Source organism: Gallus gallus, chromosome 3 (genome assembly GCF_016699485.2).
Source record: "Gallus gallus isolate bGalGal1 chromosome 3, bGalGal1.mat.broiler.GRCg7b, whole genome shotgun sequence".
In the NCBI taxonomy this organism is placed as follows: Eukaryota; Metazoa; Chordata; class Aves; order Galliformes; family Phasianidae; genus Gallus; species Gallus gallus.
The window spans coordinates 26,197,244-26,213,468 of record NC_052534.1 but is presented as its reverse complement, the minus strand read 5'-3'; the positions used below and the strand labels follow the sequence as shown (position 1 = coordinate 26,213,468).

At 42.3% G+C, this 16,225-nt stretch overlaps 1 protein-coding gene across 1 annotated transcript in view; it reads right to left on the bottom strand.

Annotated features, from left to right (window-relative positions):
* EPAS1 (endothelial PAS domain protein 1) overlaps positions 1-11,356 on the bottom strand; it is a 119,464-nt gene extending 108,108 nt beyond the window's left edge. Inside the window, exon 1 of the mRNA XM_046938431.1 lies at positions 10,996-11,356. The gene's annotated coding sequence lies outside the window, so the exon portion shown is untranslated. The remainder of the gene's footprint in view (positions 1-10,995) is intronic.
* Positions 11,357-16,225: the final 4,869 nt, after the last annotated feature.

The following is a 16,225-nucleotide window of genomic DNA, read 5'->3' as shown; positions in this document are numbered from 1 at the left end:
AGAGACGTGAAGATCTCTGCTGCACACTAAGTCCCTTTAGAAGGTTCTGGGAACTACTTCAGATGTCACTGATGATCCCAGGTTTCTTGTTAAAAATCCACTCTCTCACCAAAGACTTCACAGATCACTAGAACACAGTTTCTAGGAGGCATTTAAATAACTTTTTTTTTTTTTTTGGTAGAAGCTGAGCATCTACCAGTCATTAGGAAACATTACTCCCCACTTGTGGTTATCTCAAGTACAGGGTACTCACATTCCTACTATCAAAGGAAAAAGTCTTTCCTCATTTTGGGAAACCCGCATTCACAGGTACTATAAGCTTAGAAAAGTACAGACCAAGTTCTGTATCATTTACATACCCCACACAACACATGTGAGATAATCAGGGCTCTATAGGATGAAATTTATTCCTTAAATGGGAATTACACTTCACCTGGAACACATGTTCTGGATCTCATTAACAATAATCAAGTATAGATAAAGAGTGCAGATTTTTTTGTTGTTGGTTAGGGCTTTTTTTTGTCCCCTTATGCACCCCATTCTGCCATACCCTGTTCTGCATCAGCCTAAGGCCAGAAGAGGCCAGGCAACATCTTGTTTGCCCCCTGGTTCTGCTTTTGCATCCACCCAGATACCAAATCTGATCTAACTGGCTAGCCACTGCTGGATTTACAGTGCATTCCATGAACCAGTGATACCTAGGCCCTCTACGTCCAAACAGGTAGGCTTGTCCTGAGTGCACTTAATACTCATCTACAGGATTATAAAAAGGCAGCTGCTCAATCACAGAGATGAAAATTAAGGAAGTCAGTGACATCATCCATCTTTTCTGTAGTCTAGCAGGTAAACTTCTCCAGAGAGCACTCCAACCACAGGGCTTAGCTCTTCTGAAATTGTGGCATCTTACAGTCAGGAATGCAAAGGTCAAAATACAGCCTGATCTATTGTGCAGGATTTCAGTAAGCAGAAATCTGTCAGAAGACACCCAGGTTGTCTCCTTGCTGGCAGGAGGTGCCCGATTCATGCCTGCAACATTGGAATGTGAAAAATCTAGTTCTCATTGCTGCATCTGAGAACATTCCCACCTCCAGACTGTGACAAAATTGCTCCAAGTGGCTTCCACTGCTCCCAACAGAGATCTTATCATAAAAGAACGATCTCATCTTCTGGGTTCACAGTGGGTAACCAAATTTCTTTGCAGCTCCAAATTTAGTTAACCTCTGCCTTAACATTGGTATGATCACAGCTATACCCCAATGCACAGCATTTTTTTAGCCATGACTCTCTAAGATCATCACATCTGGCTAGCATTTGATTGTTCTGATACCCCCCCCCCCCCACACACACACACACTCAGTTTTGGTCACAGAAATACCTGGCAATTGGTAACTGGATTGCAGATGTGAATTACTAGAGGTAGAGGTTAGGGCATGCAGTGTCATAGCATCCAAGTGGTTTTTACAATAAGTAAATTGTTTTCCTTGTCCAAAAAGGAATAGCTATTAAAGAAGTCTCTCCCTTACCCAATAGGGCTGCATTGCAAAGGGGAAAATGACTATATTGTAGCTATAAAAAGAACTTTTGCCTCCATCTAGTCGGATAAAGGTAACCTAATCTGGGTTTACTTCTGACTATACCTCAATTGCTAATGAGGCTTGACAATGGAGACCAGGTGCCTCTGCTGCCTATTCAGTTGTATTTTGATGAATCTCAAGCACAACATGTACCGCTCTGCTGCAGTAATCATTCTTACGTTGTGGCTTGAAAGACACATCTCAGTAGGGATACCAGCTTTATCAGCCCTCTGCCCAGTTTCCTTACTTTTTTCATTTAATCTCTGCTGACTCCCATTCACATTACGCTGGCACATTTGCTCATGCACAGCAGCTGTGCATGAGCAAATGACTCATGTTAAAAAATGGTAAAACTAAATGTTTTTATTTTAGATATGGGACTATTCATGGTTTGGTCCAACAAGCACAACTCAGTGTATTCCAGTAAGTGTGTAGAAGAGCAATAAAAATAAAGAGAAAGTAAGTGTGAGGTTAAAGGAACTCACTTGGCAAGGTATGCTCAGTCTCCTCCCATAGCTTGCACCTTGCCCTGTCTATCTTGCTGCCTTAAACTGTGTTGTCAAAAGCCGAACAGGAAGACAAAGAGGAGACATAAATGGTTACTTCTGTGTTATTAAGCTGCCAGTTCTTCCAGTTGTGTACAGATAGAGCTTGCTTGCCACCTATACACTAGGGAGTGAAGAATGACTGTGGTATGGCCAACCTTTCCTCCACCCCTCAGAGCACCCTGCTCTAGCACTGCCGCTCCCCCAAGCCTGTGCCCCTTTGACACCACTCCCATCCTCCTCTTCTGCAGAACCACTTAACTGGCAACACTGGCAGTTGTATTGATTCCCAGCTTGTATTTATATTACTGTTTATATTACTTTAATGCACACTTTCCATACCAGTGTTGATACTCCACAACTTCCCTCACCCCACTTCCCTACCCATCTCCTCTGCAGGAGGTAGCATTTTCTGGTTGGCTCTACCTCCTGCAAAGATTTCCTTATATGGAGGAAGGGCTGGTCACAGCCTGGCTCAAACTACCTCCAGATGGCCTCTCCATCACTGCCCAGAAAACTGGGCAAGTTCCCTGGGTCACTCTGACACGCAGCTTCCCACACAGAGACTTTCACATCATTTCAAATACCAACGCAGAGAAATCACTTCTTGAAAACAACAGAGAGATGAAATAGAAAAAAAATAAACAACAAAACAACACATGGTGAAGCAAAACGGGTGGACTGAAGTGAGCTTCCATCTGCTTTCCAGCTGACAGCAGCTCAGTGCACATCACGTTAATCAAAGAATCATTAGAGTTGGAGGAGACCCTCAAAGGTCACCTGATCAGCTCTCCTGCACTCAACAGGGACACCTACAGCTACATCAGGGTGCTCAGAGACCCATTTCACCTGACCTTGTATGACTTCAGGAACGGGGCATCCACCACCTCTTGGAGCAACCTGTTAGCAGCAAGCACAATGGCAGCTGAAAACAAAGAGAGGTTTTCAAAAAGAACCACTTCATTTGTACGCCTATTCATTTTGGCCCTCCTCCAGAAACAATATGGATGATTTCTTTATCCTTTCCACAGGCTCCAGCACCAGGTGTGAAGCCTCCCTTTCTCAAGTTAGTATCTCAACACAAGAGACCTTCTCTTTTGTTATCAGCAGGCCAAGTGTGAGTCATCAGCCAGACTTAATGGTATTTTATCCCTTCAGGTGCTTAGTGGCAAATCTAGTGCAGGTCCTACACCTGCTGTGGGGGTAATCACATAGTTACATTAAAAATATAAAGTTTCTATCAGAGAAAAAAAAAAAGATGAACATTTGCAGTTAAACCAAGGATAAATTGTACACAAGTGAAGCTAGCCTGAACCTTCACCTATTAATTTTATTTAAATCCTTCAAAGAGGCAAGGAAGTATTACTAATAATTAGTTTTTGTACATGAGTGGAATGGGGCTGCTAGCCCTCCAGCCTCCCTCTGCCACTGTGGAACTGCTAAAGCACAAAGAAACTGCATGCATAGCTCATTTCTCTGGCCTCTAGCCATCTCCTAGTGAGAAAGGGGCAAGAATAGGCTACCCTTTACACCAGAGGATCCCATCTCGAAGCTTTTGCCTCTTTACTGAAACTGTGCAAAACAGCTTGCCTATGGGGACCAGCTTCTGATCTGGAGTTCACATAATTTACCAACATGACCTAGCAAACCAGAAGCAGAGATTAACAAAGGATTATTGAAACTTTAGTATTGAAGAACTGTTTTTGTCTTTACTAGATCATCTCATTTTATTTTTCTGAGTAAAATAATAAAAGTGACCCTATACATCAACATACAGTGAAGTGTAACAGCAGTTTCTGCTAAAACTAAGAGTCTAAAGTATATATATATACTCTTTATGCTTGAGTGTAGGAAAGATTTCACGCATCATATTTTTCAGTATTGCATAAGATTCTTCCATTACATATCAACACGGTAGCATACTTTATTTTTTCCACATTCTATCGTACCAAAGAACTCACAAAATATAAAACACCTTGTATTTTGCAATGATAACAAGTCTTTTTTTTTTTTTTTTTGGTGGGGCAGACTCAGATTCAGGCATTCAAATGCAATCTAGCACAACAGAAACCTGATGGAAAATTCCATCAACTACAACAAGAAATAGTACAGCCACAAATAAACCTGAACATCTTCGTCCCTCATATTAGAAAACCGCTAGAAATCCCAAGTGCCTGCACAGACTGCATAACCAACACAGGGAAAATACACACTTCACATCTCAGAGGTTTTACAAGGGAACAGTGAATTCTTCTGACTCCTTCCAATGCTGCATTATATTTCACAACAAAGAAGCAATTTGACCAGCCTCTCTGCTTAATACACACATATGCAAATCACAGAATCACCAAGGTTGGAAAAGACCTCCAACATCATGCAGTCCAACCATTCACCCACCACCAATCTTTCCACCCTAAACCATGTCCCTTCACACATCTAAATGCCCTTACCTCTCTACTCCCCACCTCTTAAACTCACCCCTTACACCACTGCTACATTAAAAAAAGCAAACAAACAAAAAACTACTTGCTACAATACCTGTATTTCTCCAGCAGCAGCCCTGCAGATCAGCCTCAGAAGAATGAAGGTACAGCTTCAAACCTAGCAGCAAAACCTGCTCAAATCCTGTAATGGCCACTGCAGCTCTCAGCAGCCCCAGCTGCTAGTGATGGATTTGGCACAGCTGCTGCTCATGATGGCTCTGCTGGCTCAACACTCCAGCACTGCACCTGTGTGGGGAGCAGGGCCAGTGTGCCTCTCCAGACTTATTTGGAGACCAAAAAACCTCCCAAACCTAAGTGCAGTAGGTAGTATGAAAGTTTCTGACAAAACCTTCCAAATAGGAACAAGAAGTTGGAGTAGAGTCACTCCTTCCATACAGAACTGAGTTCAGGAGTGGAATCCTTGTGGGTCCCCACTAATTCAGGGTATTCTATGAACTGCTATCAATAATTAAAAAACATTACTGGAGTGGCAGCCATCTCTAGGTAGAGAAAAGAGCTTTATGTATGTAAAGGTTGAATGGAGAAGTCATTGCTTGTAAAACAAGGAACAGAACTCTTCTTTGGGGTGTGTGCGGGCTACAGATTGGAAAGCACAGCGTGCCCAGGTGATACAGCAGGTAGGCTAAAAGGCTCAGCCAGGGGAATGGAAATACAACCTCTTTTCTGTGTGCTTATTTGTTTGTCTTTCTCTAAGAGCTCTTCACAAGACAGCTCACCTCTCCTATTGTGTTATTTATCTCCTTAGAAGATCAAACCTACTCTTTGCTCTGCCATCTGATTCCCTTGCAATCCTTTAATTTCTTGTGAGCACCACCTTCAGTGTCCCTCAGCTCCCTGTTTGAAACTCCCATTCTGTGCAATGCACATCAAGTGCAGCAGTGTGCCTACAGCTCTGACTGTAGCTACTGATTTTGAATCTACCTTTTCAGACACATCTCCTCTATTCCTTCCTTTGCTTTTCTCATCTATCTGTACATTCCTCATTTTAGATTAGAAATGGACTTTAGGGCAAGGACTGCCATGTTGATTAAAAACAAAGGTTTCCCACACAGTAGGATCATGGTCTGTTTGGATATATGGCTAACAGCAGAGAAACGTTAATATTTCAAGTGGACATTATTGCCCATCAGTTGCATCTGGGCTACAATGGGGTGTATGAACTAAATTCAACGGTGCTGTAAAGATTATTCTTCAGATAGAGGATAGGCATTGAGTGGTCATTACAGTAATATAGCTTTCACCAGCATGGCATCTTGTGGATGTAAAACATCCTGGAAAGTTCATGCTCAGAGTACAGAGAAAGCCAGGAGACAAAACACTTGACATAGAAAATTTACCTGAGAGGTTTTGATGGCAGATCACTTTGTGGGCACTGCACAGACAGACTGGAGGTGCCTGGAGCTGGCCTAAGGAAGGGATTCTGGATTGCAATTCATACAAATTGCAGTTCTGCTGCTGCCTCTGCACAGCTAGCATGCTACTTCAGGAACAGAAGTACATGCTGCACTGTAAGACACTGGATGGCATTTACATAGATTGCTGAGTAAAACTGAATCATTGCAAAGCAGTCAAACTGATGCTCACTTTGCCACTCCTAATTATCATTGCATAACAGACAAAAGAAAGAGATGACAATACATGTTTTTGAAAACATATCACCATAGCAGATGTCAGCCCTTCTTTTCCATTGTACTTCTGGCTATTGTACACTCAACAATGAAATCATCTGTCACTTCATCTATCTGTAGGAAAGAGAATTGTATATATTCACACTGACGTGTCAAACAACAAGTAAATTTGTTGGATATCAGTAATACTAAAACTTACAATAAGAGGAAAAACTGTGCACTTCTAAATGCTTGTAAAAAAATCCTACTTTTTATAGCTTTCTAATTCCAATTGGCCACAAGAAAGCACAGGAAGGGGGGAAAAAAAGGGAGGACATGACTGTGGAGAAGACACATGATTAAATCCTGGCTGATGTCTCCAAATAACACAGACCAAATACCATTAAAGGCCTCCCTTCTTCGAGCAACATAGCTCACAGGTCTCTGGCAAGCACATCACTGCTCTAATTCCCCCAGCATGAGGACGTCAGCAATAATCTGAATGCTGGTCCTAACTGGTGATGTGCACCTGGGAAGCCAGTGTGCACTGGTTCCCACCCTGCCCCGTGCTCCCTGCGCTACAGGGGGCATGGCAGTGCAGGGCAAGACAACAGGATGCTCTGGCTGTGGAGGTCAGAGAGAGCAGCTGCTGGTCTCTCACCGACTGTGCAAACTGGAAGAGGGAACAGCAGGCACAACCCAGCACTGTCAGAAAGAGAGCCACCGGTCAGCAAAATAAACAATAGGAGACCAGTGCCAGGGGTCTTCTCATCCTCTCCTGAGCCAGGACTAAGAGACTGAGCACTCTCAAGAAGAGGAAAGGAGAGGTAGCAGAGTTCTGACCTTATTGCAGAAGTTGTGGGGAAAAGCAGATGGAAAGGTCCTCTAATGAGCTCTATTTGTTCCCTGAGTGTCCTGGAGTATTTACAGTGCATTTACAGGACTTGGAGCAATTGTATTTGAGAATTCCAGGTCTCAAAGTCAAATGTTGGAAGAATCACCTGTGTTGATTCACTCCTGTTAAACTGCTAATAGGAGTCTTAATCTGGTCCACTCTTTATTTTAATGTGACATACGGTACCATAACAGAACAAGCTCCAAATAATGCGGTTTTTCATTGTAATTGTGGGGACAATACGGATTTCTTAATTTAGGGATAAGCTTTCAAGGCCAATTCATCTGTCTTTTTACACTGTGAATCTCAAACACATTTCTCATTGCCAAAGAACCGCAGAGGACTGATCAGTAGTCACAACAGCTACCGACAAAGCCACAAGCATTTAGAGTAATTTTTTTTCCTGTTTACATAGAGTACTTTTAAAAAGATTTCAAAGAGTCAATTAGTGTTTGGTCATTGGGCATCTGTGATAGAAGATGACTAAGTGAATCAGTAGTTCCTTTCACTTATAATCACTCATTGTGAGCACTGGATAGCAGTTGCACAGAAGTGCATGGCTACTTTTAATGCACATGAAAACTAGCTTTCAAAGCAAACTGAGGGACAAATGGGGCTGCTCAGAACACCCATTAGCTTCCTGATCAAACCTCTCTTCGATATCCAATCAGGTACATTCCAGCAGCACATGCTATCGATTGCAATACCATGAAAACTGGCCGGCTCACATGCAGGATTGCAATTTTGGTAAATCTGTTTCCTTTAAAATACTTTTTGCAGTGAGGAGAGAAAGGGTTGCAAAGAAGAAAAGAAGAGTGAGGTAGTAAAACAAGGCAGAATGCCAGCGTTTTCTTTCAGTCAGTGTTTGTACCTATTAAAACATTTTGCCAAATCAAGGAGAAGAATCACTTCACTGTTTCTGGAGTCTGATGCAACCCTTTTCACTCACTCTGAGGCTGCAGTTAGCTGGTATCATTTTGCAGGCTGGGAGAGCTGTGATTTACAGTCTGGGGGATATGAATTCAGCAACTGGATCACAAGTTTTTGGAACTTTCAAAGCACAGCATTGGACATTTGTTCATTCAGGATGCGTTTTGGCAGATGGTGGTAGCCAAGGAAATTCATCCAGCCTTCTACCTCTATTAACTGTTGTCTGGTGGGTAACTAGTGCTCTGTGTTTATATATAGTTGGTAGTATTATCATTGTTCTGGGCTCCTGTAATGAAACGATTTCTTCGCTTCTCCTGCTGTGAATGACAGTGAATGAATTGTATTATTGTAGCCAAAGTCACAGCAGGCACTGGGTCAGTGGGTAAAACTGTCCAGTGTAGAAGGGAATATCACCCAACAGCTCAGTCTCCAGCTGTTGTTGTGAACTGGAAGGAAAAAAATAGAAAGATGGGGGAAGAGACAAAATTAGTCTGAAAGAAAAAGAAATTAATAACATCAGTGGGAAAATAGCCACAAATGGACCAAACCCAAAGCAGCATGCGCACTGGACAGTCCGAGGGAATGCTTCTAATAGTGACTGTTGAATTTCCATGTTGAGGAGAATGCAAATAGCTTAATAGTTTTGCAGGAATATTTGAGGTACTGAACTTCATGCTGAATATACACTCCACTCCAGTGAATTTAAGAGTTCTCTTTCCTCTCAAGACCTGAAGCTGCCATGCACCTCACGGGCCAGGCTCTTAATTCTCTTGCCTTAAAAGAATGGCTCCAAACTTCCATCATCTTGCTAGCCAAGGCTATAGCTGAGCTGTGAGCTGGTGACTTGAAAAGGCCTGGAAAAACCCCATCCCACTGCATTGAAAGCATAGAAACAAAGTCAAGTTTCAGCAAAGCAGCTGGTAGTCCAACAGGTATTTGGTAAAATACTAGGCATGCTGAGTTCTTTGAAAATTGTATGTACTGAGTGGTAACCTACTCAGTCTGCCTAGAGGCTCTCAGGTCACCAAAGAATGCCTGTTTGTAAAAACCAAAACCAAACAAAAACAAAACCAACATAAACTTCCCCTAAAATGGCACAATCTTGTCAGCCCTATTATTTACTACTTTCCATATAGTGGTAAGCATGGAAAGAATGTGTGCCTGTGTTCACACAGTAGCTGCCATAGCTCTGTATTCTGAGTGAAGCGTGAAAGCTACGTGGAGAACGGCAGTACATCATACCCAGTTGGGTGATCTTTCTGATGTCTGAGTGGGAAGAGTGGCTGCTGTTCAACCCTGGAGGTGATATAAACTTCTTGTCTGAGGACAAGATATTCTTGACTGGGATCACTGGCAATTCTTCCCTCACCTCTGCTCAGTGAGCCTCATTAACATTTGTATTTTATCTTAATTCTCTATCAAATATGTCCCCTGAAAACTATGGCCTTTCTTGTTGAGGATTCTTTTATAAAATCCACCTTTCAATTACTTAATTTTATGTCTCATTTGAATCTCTGCATTTGAATCAGTACACTTGAACTATTACCATTTCAGTAACTGCATCCTTGAAATCAGGACACCAGCACCAGACCAGCAAGGGTTCCAATGCAGTGCAACACCCCACTGATAGACCAGCTTAGTTTCCTGCAGCACAGGATTGCCCTTTATTCATTTCTCATCTTTGCAATGGTGTCCCCTCAGTCTATTTAGATAAGAAGGGGTAAGGTTACCTCCCAATGCTCCAGACTTTCCACTTTCTACCTGCCAATCCACAACCTCGCCACTTGCTTTTAGTAGTCCTGCATGCAGACAACCCCTTGAGGAACTAATTCAGCCTCCTAAAATTAAAGAAAATTGACACGGACATGAAGTTAGCAGTTTTCTATTAGGTCTGCAAGCTGGATTGTTTCAAAAGAGGTCAGGCAATTGCCAGAGCCAGCACAAAGCAAGCAGTGCAAACAGGAAACTCTGAGAGGCAGGAAGGGAGACTGCCTTCTTCATGCACTAGAGTATGCTTAATCATCTCCACATACTGTGAGAGTGGATGCTGACCTACAGCATTTCTCATAAGAGCACTTCAGGGGACAGATAAACACAGAGGAGGAATGGAGTATAGCACCTAGTACACTTGAATCCTAGCTCATAATGCCCACAAAGTTGGGGTCATGTGGCTGAGAGCAGAAGATGAGCAAGATCACCCCTTTCACTCACCACGAGCTGACAAGCTGACATAGCCATCTCAACATGATACATTTAAGACCTTCCAGAATCAAAGAAAAATGAAAGAAATGGCTCTGCAAAGTACTACTTTTGTCAGTTTGGTCTACTGGTAACATTATGATAGCTTTCTTGCCTGAAAAATGAGCATTATGACAAAACATACATGTTTTCCTAGCATGCGGACATACATAGCACCAATAGTAACAGTTCATTCTATTTTATATTAAAACAATACTCTGCTTTTTTTTTTTTTTTTCTTTTTTCTTTTTGCTGGGGGAAGATCCAGCACTGTCTACCCCAGATTTTTTAACACACAGGTAATAAATTTTGGATTTCCTGATGTTTCAAATACATTCTATTGCTGGATCTAAAAATTATGCCCTTCTCTTAAAGGCCTGTGAGCCTTATAAACTTCAAGTGCTAATCCTGGTGGAACAGACCAAGTGATATATTCTTCATGAGCATGAAAACCTTTGAGATTTTATTTAGATGCTCCTCCAGTGTAAGTCCACACTGTGATTTAAAATGGTGCACAAACGAGCGGGGCTTGCTTTTAAGCAGCTCGCTCTTTACTCCTGGTGATGTAATCAGCAGCCACCTCAGTTCTCTGCTAATTGTGACCTTCCCTCCCACAGGTGACAGATAAATATCTGAACAAGAGGCTGCACAGCTGAGGTACTGGTATCCATTCTAGCTATGTTAGAAGCAGCTTGGGCATACCTTCGAGCAAACCTTCAAGGCACAGACATCCACTTTGCATTCCTCTTGTTCACTTCTATGTATAGCTTCTATCCAAGATCCATATTTCCTCCTCTGACCACCTTCCAGCTCTTTCCTCACCACTCAGTGAAATCCTCTCCAGTTCCAAGGAGATTTTTCCTTTTGGACTGCTGCTGCATTTTCTATCTTTCCCATTCTCACCAACTTTTTCCTCATTTCTTCTGCTGTCCTTAAAATAACCTCCCTGTCCTTCCACTTAGTTCTTTGAATACCTCCGATGACTTCCCGTTTCATGTCAGAGCAAGCTGAAATTGCGTGTCCACTTACTCCTGGCCCTGCGCAGCTGCTATCTGGGAACGCCTGATAGCATGTTAACGAGGTGCTCATGCATCACAGCCGTGTGTGGTTTACATATTTCCACTGGCAGCTCTGAAGGGGTGTGTGTTTTCCCAGATGTTTGGCAGGAGGTGGCCTCAGCAGTTTCCTTGCACTCAGCAGTGCATTTCAAGGTCTTACATTCTTCCACTTCCAGATTCTTCTACTGAGGAAACCATGTTCACTACTAAGTATTATTTTACCTTAGTAATGTATGGTTTCCAGCAGAATTCCTGGAATCTGATGTTTACAGGCAGGGTCAGAGGTTATAGAAATACTTTCAATTTGCATAAAAATAATATACCAGCAGTTTTTTGCTAACATGTAATGTCTAATCTGTGTGACAACTGCTTTTTTATTGGTGTTGATAACCTCACTGGCTCTGACATCAGCTTGTTCTGCTGTGTGGGTGGTTCAAATTATTTCTAGGCAGTTCAGTAAATGAAAATTAATACTCCCCACTCCTCTTCATAATCCAGACTCTTCTCCCAGTCCTAGCAAGAATACTAACAAGAACAGAAACATTAGTACAGCTTTCATATTTGAACTCTCCCAGCTGGAGATCTCTGTCAGTGTATCAACCAAATACATGGTGGCAGCATTATTATCCACTGCAAAATGTTCCTGCAGTGTGTTACATTTATTCCTGACAAAGCAAATGGAAAAAAAAAAAGGATAATGTTACTGAGATGAGCATCTTGACAGTTCACAGCTGGGTATTGGCCCTCAGAAAACTAATGGCTTCTCAGGCATTCACCAGGACTGTATGAGGGTGTTGTATGCAAGCTGACTCCTTCTGGAGGCTAATGCTACTACTGTACCGCTTCAGCTCATCAGAACAGTGGTGTTCTGCAGTTTTCCATTTCTGCTCCCACTGAAGTCAACACGTGTCCAGCTGCTGACTGGTCATACAGGACTGGTGATGTGTAAAAGAAGGTAGGGTGATAGCGATTTCATATCTAGAGTAGTGCTAGATGACTGTGTAATCAATGTGAGGGACCTGCTGCAGAGTAGACTTTGGACCAGAACTTTCTGGCCCGTACTTGGCATATTGACTGAAAACTGATCATTTTAACACACTCAGTGGTCAGAGATGTTTTACCTAGAGATACACATCATAGACTATTTCAAAGGTTTATGGTGGCCGTTGCTAAAAAAATTGGTCCAAAATCTGGGACTGGAAAAGTGCTGTAAAGATCTGCTTTAGAACACGTATTTTTCAGCCAGAATTTCTGCAGTCTGGGAGGACTGATCTCAAGGTTACCGAGGGACTCGGTTAAGCATCTAGGAAGGGGTGTTTGAGGGATGGCACACATTCCCTGTTCTTTGGGAAAGCAGCATGATAAACTGTAAGAAGACTTCATAGCAACAGAATTTGAGATCTAAGAGGTTCAGCTTTAGTCCTTTAGAGAAGGACAGTAAGTGTGCAGTTGCAATGCACTAGCATGCGAGGAGTGAGCGCATCCTTTAATCAAAGAACAAATGTATCCACATTATCCCAGCAGGTAAAGTTTAAAGGTCTTTAGTTCACTTCTGAAACAGGACAGTGTTCATCCCCACCCTAACACAAACATTTACCTAAGTGACATTTGCATAATCTCTGTGGCCCTCATCTGTCCACCTTAATCAACCACATTGTTAGTAGGAAAAATACGTCTCAATGTGCCTGATGTCTTCGCATACTTCTCCTTGTTCATTAACCAAAAATAAACACAGACTGCTCTTTTTTTTTTTTTTTTTTTTTTTTTTTTTGATTTATCACAGCCTTTGAGTGAATAGCTTTCCTAGAACACAAAAGTTCTCAAACTATGCCTGGGTGTGACCATATTTCAGCTACAAGCTTAGCTCATAGATGAATCTTCTCCTATTTTTACAATAACAGAAAAAAACCCACCTCCCTAATGCACCAAGCACTGTACCCAATTACAAACAACTTTTGACTGTTGTTTGGTTTAGTAACCAAAAAGAAGATCTTAAGGGTCTCCAGGAAGCCATGAAGCCTTTCCATGGGAGGCCATCTTCAGGTATTCTGTGAAGCACATTCTGGAAACACTTTATGCTCAGAAACACCAGTGCAGTAAGAGTAGGTACTGACATGATCCACCCATGCTGTTTTTTCTAGCATTAATGCTGACTATATTCACACAACAATAGTCAAAGCACCACTGTGGCACCTTGGCTCAGTTTGCTGATTTGCAAGATGGACATAAAGCATCATTTCCTTTGTACAAATGGAAACTTTCAATCTCTAGTCCTGTTGATGAAAACAGGAGGTTATTTAGACATACATACTCTTTTTTTTTTTTTTCCTGTGTGAAAGGTCACAAGTAACAAGCACATTTCTAACATTTAGACAAGTTTCTTCATGTTGATATACCAGTCTTTCTCTATAACTGTCACCGTCTGATAGATATATTTGAGCAGGGCCTGGCCTGTTCCCAAAAGGTCAAGTGAACAGTTACATAAGGTGATCAAACTAACACAAACTAGCTCCTGTATGCCAAAGGCAGGATTCCTGTTCCTTCCTTCCCACCCTCCACTCACTGCACCAGTCCTCAGTGCTTGATCATAACTCCTCCCTGGTTATAGATCTGAGGCCAACAGGTGCTTTGCTGAGCCAACCACATTTGCTCATCAAAATCCACTCACAGCAATATAATATTTGGCATTGTTAGATCAATGAGTTGAATCAGCTCACAGAGGGGTTCAGTGAGCACCAGATCTGTGCATGGCTAGCATCAGAAATGCAAAGCTTGGTGTAGAGAGGGAAGGTAGTATGACTTTTTTCCTTTAATAACCAGTGAATTACTAAGATTGGCTCTGCCATAATGTGTCATTTCACCCAGTGTTGGTTTCAGGCTAAGCATCTTCGAGACTTGATTGCTTCAGTCCATGTAAAAGATGGCATACGAACACATCTGTGATCACTTATAAGTACTTCTTATAAGGGAAGTAGAATGATTTACATGGACCTCACATCACATAGCAACTAGAAATGTACCAAAAGACAGTATGCGGTAAATGCATGAAAATAAAATCAAAGAAGGTTGATTTTTTTTTTCCTTCTTAAATCAAAGCAAGGAATGGTCTCCTGAATAGAAAATGGTGCAGTCAGGAGATCATCTCAACAATAACTTAATTTCTACAAAGACAACATACCAGCAACATACTATAAGTCTTACCTACTTATAACAATGCACAAAAATGGCACCATTTTGACTCACTCAGGTTAGAGAAATGAGAATGTACTTTGGCACAGGAGAACATCAGCCTGGCAGTGACTCTTGTTGTTACTTGCCAGTGATAGCCATGTTATCTCCTGTAGCACATCAGTCACTAAATCAAACTGGTGGTATTGGATAGTGATGACAATTGTATGCAATGCTCAAATCAGTTCTCAGGCCGGTGCCCAAATCAGCAATAGACTCCAGGTCACTGACTTTCTTCCTAACTGTTTTTTTTTTCCAAGGATTAAACATCCATGTACAAACCTGGAATTCTTTAATGCATTTCCAAATTCTGGAGGGAGTCTTGTGTAACAATTTCACAATATTTACAGTGGTAGCTTGTGTTCCACCTCGGGTTGCTGCTCTTATCTCTTGCTTCCACAGCAATGATGAGGTAAAGGAAAGATGGAGTGGAAATTATTTTATCACATACATAGACACTTCAGTAGGCTTGGTGCCATGACCCTGGGCAGCCTGTTCCGTGCCCACCACCCTCCAGTGCAGACCCTGTCTCTAACCCCCAGCTGCCCCTCCCCTGACACAGCTCCACGCCGTTCTCTTGCGCCCTGTTGCTGTCACAGAGAGAAGAGCTCAGTGCTGCCCCTCAGTTCCCTGTGAGGAGCTGTAAGCTGCTATGAGGTCTCTCCTCAGCTCCTCTGGGCTGAGCAAACCCAGTGACCTCAGCCTCAAATGTCTTGTCCTTCACTATCTTTGCTGCCCTCCTTTGGGTGCTCTCTAATAGTTTTTTGTTCTTACATTGTGGCACCCAAACCTGCACCACAGTTGGCCCTTTGGACTGCTAGGGTACACTGCTGACTCATGTTCAACTTGCTGCCCACCAGAATCCTCAGATCTCTTTTCACAGGGCTGCTCTCTAGCCTCTTGTCCCCCAGTTTGTACACAAACCCAGGGATACTCTGTTCCAGGTGCAGAATCCAGCACTTGCTTGTATTAAAAACTTCATGCAGTTGGTGATTGCCCAGCCTACGAATTTGTCAAGATCACTCTGTAAGGCCTCCCTACCCTTGAATGATTCAACAGCTCCTCCCAATTTGTGTTGTCCACAAAATTCCTTAATATACCTTCAAGTCCTGTATCCAAGTTATTGATGAAAATATAAAAGGGAACTGGCCTTAAAATGCAACCCTGAGGAACCCTACCAGTTCTGCTGCCAGCCTGGTGTAACTATTTGCTGTAACCCTCTGACCTCGAAACATCACTGACTTGATCACCCATCACATTATGTTTTTGTCTAGCTTTATGCCAGACACTTTGTCTGGACATTGTGAGAAACCACACTGAAAGCTCTGCTGAAATCCAGAAAGATTATATCAGCTGGCTTCTCTTGTTTAGCTAGGTGGGTAACCTTGTCATAAAAGGAAATTAAGCTCATTAAACAGGACTTTCCCCTTGTGAACCTGCATTGGTTATGACCAATGATTGCATTGTCTTTCAGGTGTTTTTCAGTAACTCTCAGAATAATCCTCTCCCTAATTTTGCCAGGCATCCAAGAAAAAAAGACAGGCCTTTAATTACCAGGGTCTTCCTTCTTGTCTTTCTTGAACACTGGGACAACGTTAACTAGCTTCCAGTTGACTGAGACCTCTCATGATTCCCAAGACTGTAGA